A 7748-nucleotide genomic window follows, 5' to 3' on the forward strand; every position below is an offset into this window, starting at 1 on the left:
CCATGAAGTCTTTTTTAACTATCATGCTATCATGGAACTTCTTGGTCTTTTCTTTGTAGAACTTGGCATTCTCGTAGGCTTCTAGGCGGATTTCATCTAACTCACTCAGTTGCAACTTTCTTTCCTCACCAGCTTGATCCATAGAGAAGTTGCAAGTCTTCACTGCCCAGTAAGCTTTGTGCTCAATTTCCACTGGAAGATGACATGCCTTTCCAAAGACAACCCGATAAGGAGACATTCCTATGGGTGCTTTGTAGGCAGTCCGATGTGCCCAGAGAGCATCATCAAGCCTGGTACTCCAATCTTTCCTGCTTGGTTGCACAATCTTCTCTAAATTCGCTTGATTTCTAGATTAGAAATTTCTGCCTGTCCATTGGTCTGGGGGTGGTATGGTGTGGATACCCTGTGTACCACCCCGTACTTTTTAAGCAGGGCATGCATTGTCCTGTTGCAAAAATGGGTTCCTTGATCACTAACAATTGCTTTAGGTACTCCAAACCTGCAAAACAGATTAGACCTGACAAAGTCTGCGACAACTTTAGCATCATTAGTTCTAGTGGGCTTGGCTTCCACCCATTTTGAAACATAGTCAACTGCAAGGAGAATGTAAACATAACCAAAAAAGACAGGAAAAAGACCCATGAAATCTATACCCCAGACATCAAACACCTCACAGAATAGCATAGGTTGCCGAGGCATTTGTTGTCGCCATGTAAGTGTATTTCCTGCTCTCTGACACTGCTCACAAGTGCTGCAGATCTTCCACGCATCTTTAAAGATGGTGGGCCAATAAAAATCACAATCAAGCACTTTGCGAGCTGTCCTTTGAACACCCAGATGACCTCCCGGTGCGGAAGAATGACAGAACTGCAGGACTGAGTCAGTCTCATGATCTGGAATGCACCGTCTAATGACCTTATCACTGCACAATTTCCACAAGTAGGGGTCATCCCAAATAAAATGCTTAGCATCACTTTTAATTTTATCTTTTTGGGCCTTAGATGCTAAGGGAGGAAAAACATAGGCAACTAAATAATTGACAATGTTAGCAAACCAGGGAGTAGAAAGAGAGTCAGAAATACTATACAATATATACAAATGATCATCCGGGAAATCATCCCAAATAGGTGAATCTGCATCAGAGACACGTTCGATCCGACCCAAATGATCAGCAACTAGATTTTGTGCTCCGCTCCTATCACGGATCTCCAAGTCAAACTCTTGGAGCCAGAGAATCCATCGGATCAACCTAGGCTTAGAATCAGCCTTCTTCAACAAGTACTTTAGAGCTGCATGGTCAGTATAAACAATAATGCGAGTACCAAGCAAATAAGATCGAAATTTTTCAAGAGCAAAAACTATGGCTAGAAGCTCTTTCTCAGTAGTAGTATAATTTGCTTGGGCAGCATCTAAAGTCCTAGAAGCATAATATATCACCCTGGGCAATTTATCAATTTTCTGAGCAAGGACAGCCCCCAATGCATAATTTGATGCATCACACATAAGCTCAAAAGGGGCTGTCCAATCGGGTGCCTGGATGATGGGGGTGGTAGTCAACGCTCTTTTGAGGCAATCAAAAGCCTCTTTGCATCAGTCATTAAAGTTAAACTCCACCTCCTTTTGCAACAATTTGGACAGTGGAAGGGCTACTTTGCTAAAATCCCTTATAAAGCGCCTGTAGAATCCTGTATGACCAAGAAAAGATCGCACCTCTCGCACACAAGAGGGGTAAGGCAATTGTGAAATAACAGGAATTTTTGCAGGATCTACTTCAATACCCTTATTGGAAATAATGTGGCCTAAAACTATACCTTGCTCAACCATAAAATGACATTTTTCAAAATTTAGAACAAGGTTAGTTTCAATGTATCTATTCAAAACTTTTTCCGAACTATTCAAACAACCATCAAAAGAGGATCCATATACAGTGAAATCATCCATAAACACCTCTATGCAATTTTCTAAAAAATCAATGAAAATACTAATCATGCACCGCTGGAAGGTACCAGGGGCATTGCATAGGCCGAAAGGCATCCTCCTATAAGCAAAAGTGCCGAAGGGGCAGGTGAATGTGGTCTTTTCCTGATCCTCAGGAGCAATAGTAATTTGCATATAACCAGAAAAACCATCAAGGAAACAGTAGTGGGATTTACCTGCCAGGCGTTCAAGCATCTGGTCAATGAATGGCAGGGGAAAATGGTCGTTTTTGGTAACCTGGTTCAGCCTCCTATAGTCAATGCAGACTCTCCAACTGTTCTGCACCCGAGTAGGAATCAGCTCCTCCTTCTCATTTCTGATCACTGTGAGGCCAGTCTTCTTCGGGACTACCTGGACGGGACTCACCCATTGGCTATCGGAGATAGGATAAATGATTCCAGCTTGCAAAAGCTTGGTTATCTCCTTCTTCACTACATCAAGAATCACCGGGTTGAGTCTTCTCTGTGGTTGTCTTACCGGTTTAGCTCCATCCTCTAAATTTATTTGATGCATACATGTGGATGGGCTAATACCAGGAATGTCCGCCAGGGTCCAGCCTATAGCCTTCTTATGCTTCTTGAGAACTGACAACAACTTCTCCTCTTGCTCATCAGCAAGGGAGGCAGATATAATCACTGGAAAACTCTTGCTATCATCCAAGTAAGCGTATTTTAAATTTGATGGCAGAGGCTTCAATTCTGGTGTGGTCGGCTGGACAGTGGTAGAAGGAGATGGTTTCTCAGCCTTTACCTCATAAAGAAAGTCAGAGGTATGTGTACTTCCTGAAACATGGTTAGTCCTATCTGACTCTATAAAATCAATCTCGAGAGGTAAAACACCACCACTAGACATGCAATCAATATCACTCTCAGATTCACTCTCAGCATCAAATTCAGACATATGATCAAGTACAATTTCAGACTCAATGCATGAAGAGTGAGAGGTATGCAGATTAGAATAAAGATCAGTCATGTATTCATCAACAACATGGTCAATTATTTCAGCACGAAATATAGAAAGATCTTCAGATGGGTATTTCATAGCATCCAGAATATTAAAATGAACAGTTATGTCACCAAATTCCATAGACAGTGTGCCTGCATAAAAATCTATCTTAGTTCTAGCAGTTTTCATAAAGGGTCTGCCTAGAATGATGGGAACTGATCCTTGAGAAAATCCATCTTCCATATTCAAGATATAAAAATCAACAGGGAAAATCAGTTCACCAACTCTAACTAAGACATCTTCTATGAAACCAACAGGATAGGCAACACTTCTATTAGCTAAATGAATTACCACATCAGTTGACTGCAAGGGACCTAGAGATAGAGAATTAAAAATCGACAGAGGCATAACACTAACAGAGGCTCCTAAATCTAGCATGGCATTGTCAAACTTACTATTCCCTATAATACAAGGTATGCTGAATGTACCTGGATCTTCGCATTTTTCAGGAATTTGAGGAACAGATTTACCAATCAATGCGGAGACATTTCTGCCCATGCTAATTCGTTCACTTCCTTTAAGCTTCCGCTTATTAGTGCACAACTCCTTCAAGAATTTGGCATATCTTGGAATTTGCTTTATTGCATCCAACAAAGGTATGTTTACCTCTACTTTTCTAAACGTTTCCAAGATCTCTTTCTCTGCCTCTTCCATTTTTTTGTTGGAAACTACTCTTGGAGGGAATGGAAGAGGGGGAATGTGCTGCTTCTGCAAATCAGAATTACCTGTGGAAGAAGATTCACCTGCACAGAAATTGTTAGGTAAATTTTGGTCATCACCTTTTTCTGGAATAGAGTGAAGTTTGGCAGGTTAATTTGCAGATGAGGAAGGTGCTACGGGTTCAGGTCCTTGACATTGCTTTCCCGACCTCAATGAAATGGCACTGACATTTTTGGGATTTTGGACAGCTTGAGAAGGCAGCTTGTCAGAATTCTGGGACTGTTGTTGATTCAATTGGGTAGCCAATTGTCCCATCTGATTGGTTAAGCTCTGAATGGAGGCTCTGGTCTCTTGCTGCAACTGCATGTTCTGCATAGTCATTTGCCTCACAAGTTCTTCGAGGGAAGGTTGTGGAGGCGCCTCAACTATTGGCTGTTTCTAGGGTTGTTGTTGTTGTTGGATTGGTGGAGGAATGTATGGTCTGCTTGGGCCAGCAGCATTTTGGAAGGAAGGAGCAGGCTGCTGTTGTTGTTGCTGAGGGCTGGACCATCTGAGGTTAGGGTGATTCCTCCATCCAGGGTTGTATCTGTTGCTGGAGAGGTCATAATTGCTCTGCTGTGGTTGATTTTGCTGCTGAGGTTGAGGAGGTCTATTGTAAATATTTGCAGCATAAGCTTCAGGCTGCTCAATTGCTCCAGGTTGCTGCATGGAAGGGCAAAGGTCTGTATGGTGGTCAGCAGAGGAGCACAAACCACAAACCCTTGCGACAGGTACAGATTTCTGATTCAAGGCCAGCTGGGTTACCAAGTTAACCAATGCATCCAGTTTGCCTTCAAGCTTCTTAGTTTCAGATGATGCAGATGGGTTTGTAGCTACCTCATGCACTCCTCTAATGACTATGGCATCATTTCTCAAGGGAGTTGGAGGCCATTTTCTCAATTAAATTTCTGGCTTCAGCAGGAGTCATGTCTCCAAGGGCTCCACCACTGGCAGCATCTATCATACTTCTCTCCATATTACTGAGTCCTTCATAAAAATATTGGAGAAGAAGCTGTTCTGAAATCTGATGGTGGGGGCAACTGGCACATAGTTTCTTAAATCTCTCCCAGTACTCATACAGGCTCTCTCCACTGAGTTGTCTAATACCTGAGATATCCTTCCTGATGGTTGTGGTCCTGGAAGCAGGGAAAATTTTTTTCTAAGAATACTCTCTTAAGGTCATCCCAACTCATGATGGACCTTGGAGCAAGGTAATACAGCCAGTCCTTTGCCACTCCCTCTAATGAATGAGGAAAAGCCTTTAGAAATATGTGATCCTCTTGGACATCTGGGGGTTTCATGGTGGAGCAGACAATGTGAAATTCTTTCAAATTTTTGTGTGGGTCTTCACCTGCAAGGCCATGAAACTTTGGAAGCAAATGAATCAGTCCAGTTTTAAGAACATATGGTACATCCTCATCAGGGTATTGGATGCACAAGCTTTCGTAGGTGAAATCAGGTGCAGCCATTTCCCTTAGAGTCCTCTCACGAGGTGGAGGTTGTGCCATGTTCTTAGAATGTGCAAAATGAGAATGCTCAGAATCAGAATGCTCAAAATTATAATGCTCAAGATCCAGGATGTTCAAAATCACCAATAACAGAATGCACAGATTCACCAGTTATGGAATGCTCAGAATGATCAAAAGGTATAAAATGATGCCTGACTAAATCTATGAAATGTCCTATCTATCTCAGGATCAAAGGGTTGTAAGTCAGATGGATTGCCTCTAGTCATACACTACATTCAGCATGCACACAACTAGTTGCCTTGTCATGTAAATAAAGGTGTAGGTTTGAACTACAGCTACCCTCAAATGATATCCAAATGACTTGAAATTTTGTGAGCAGCCCTATAAAACAATGAGAAGATAGCACAAAAAATTTCAGACAAAAATTCAAAGTCTAACTATGAAAGCTAAAAATGGTAGGTTAAGAAAAATAAGTGAATAAAACTTGAAAAATAAAAAACTTTTGACAGAATCGTTTATGGCCGGCTGCCACAACGTAGGAAATTTTTTTCTACCCCAAATGCATATATAATAATTGCGATTCTGATAACCGAAGCAAAAGTTATGGCCGTTTGAAGTTTTGACAAACACAAAATTTGCTAGTTTTTTGGAACTTTCAAATCTGACCAAACTAAAGGCTCTAGCTATTTTTCCCACAAAATATGGATTAAAAGAAGTTACCACAAAAAAATTCAGCCAAAAATAACAACCCTAGCTACTAAAACAAAAAATCTCAAATAATTCAGCATGGGTGGTCGCTAAAATCCGTCTCTAATTGATTTCTACTACTACTCTGTTTTTGCCGCAAGCACAATCTTCACAGCAAAACACCCAAGACTGAAACAGGGGAAACGCTTAATGGGAAAACTAAAACAGAACACACATTAAACAAAATACCAGGACACTAAACAACACTAACACACATACTAACACAATACTAACAATTTAAACATAAAACACGAAAGGATTAAACACACAACACTAGCTAGCTATTATGAACCTTTGGACACTGCTCCCCGGCAACGGCGCCAAATTTGATCGAGGCCGTACCCGAATCAAATAAACATGAAAATGCAGTAACTAGGAAGTGATCCTAGGTCGTTTCCCAACGAACAGTGACAAACCAAATGTTCATAATATACTTGCAGTAACAGTAACGATTGGGGGGGGGGGGGTTTGGTTGTTTGGTAATTTGGTAATTAAAGAGTAGAACAAGTAAACTGGAATACGAAACTACTAATATTAGAAACGGGTTGTTTCCTCTGATTCAGAAGCCATTTTCTTATCCTGGGTTATGGAGAATTCGTCCCTAACAGTCAACCACTTAATCCAACCCTATTTCAATTTACTAAGCGAAAATCAACTTAGGGTTTTCAATACGTGATTAGGCACCACATACACCAGTTAGCCCTTCGTCCATTAAGCATGAACGCAAGTTAGGCTCAGAGGCAATTAATCGAACACGAAGCGTGCACTAATTAATATTCACGAAATTGGGATAACTGGTGAAGGGGAAACTGCCAGGAAACCACATTACAAGTGAAACCTCAAAGAGAGTTGGGCTTCGTCCTCAAAAGGAAACAACACCCGAAAATCTAGCCTTCCATGGATTCAAACAGAAAACGCAAATGAAACATGAAACAGAAACATAAATGAACAGAAACGTAAATGAACAGAAACGTAAATGAACAGAAACGCAAATGAACAGAAACGCAAATGAAAGTAGAAGAAGAAGCACGAATGAACTCGTAATTAGAAGCAGAAAACGGAAATTTGCATTAAGAACGAAAATTGTAACAAGGGAACAGAAAAACGTGAAAACCTAAAACCAAAGCTCTGAATAATGAAAATAGCATAACCGAATGCCTTGCACGAATCCCAAGGCAGCTATTTAAAAAGAGTCACTCAAAGTCACTGGGCCCTATTACAATACTCTGGCCCAAAATGAAATAAACACTGAACAATATAAAATAAAATTGCAAAATTTCCTAATTAGAAATTAACTAAGGTAAGCGCTGGTTTATTTGCCCTCTTCAAGTCCACAACTAAAATCCGGATTAAGCCCAATGTTTCATTAATTCCTGAAATTAGATTAAAAACATCAAATTAGCTAAATGAGCCCAAATAATAAAACTGCCTAATTAATTGACAATTAAGACCCATCAATAATTAAAATGGTGCAAAAAGGGTTTAGAAAATAGAAGAAAATGATGGCACATCAGTTTACAAAGTCTATTTCTCTAAGGTTTTTCAAAGGAAGCATAAGACATGCAATGGCAGTTCCAAAGTCAGAAAAGATGCAAAGACAAGCTAAAACTAACAAGAAACAAGTGTAGAACCATGGTTACCTCGAAAGAAAATGAAAGGTCAGATTAGGGTTTCGTTCTCTACCGAAACCGCAAGCCAAGTTGGAAGATTCCGCTTCGGTTGAAGGGTTCCTCTCGGTGTGGGGTTTCAATGGAGAACAACGATGGTTTGTGATGGCTAATGGTGGTTGTGGGTGATGAAGAAAGTGCTTGGGACGTTAGAAATGGCTTTGGAAGAAAGAAAGGAGAAGAA

General features: G+C 40.6%; 1 non-coding gene across 1 annotated transcript; it reads left to right on the forward strand.

Annotated features, from left to right (window-relative positions):
* The first annotated feature begins 4703 nt into the window (after positions 1 to 4703).
* Positions 4704 to 4810, forward strand: LOC112998630 (small nucleolar RNA R71). Its single transcript, XR_003263724.1, has one exon. It is a non-coding gene; the product is annotated as a small nucleolar RNA R71 (small nucleolar RNA).
* The last annotated feature ends 2938 nt before the right edge of the window (positions 4811 to 7748 follow it).

The sequence above is a fragment of the Glycine max genome, chromosome 12, assembly GCF_000004515.6.
Source record: "Glycine max cultivar Williams 82 chromosome 12, Glycine_max_v4.0, whole genome shotgun sequence".
Lineage (NCBI taxonomy): Eukaryota > Viridiplantae > Streptophyta > Magnoliopsida > Fabales > Fabaceae > Glycine > Glycine max.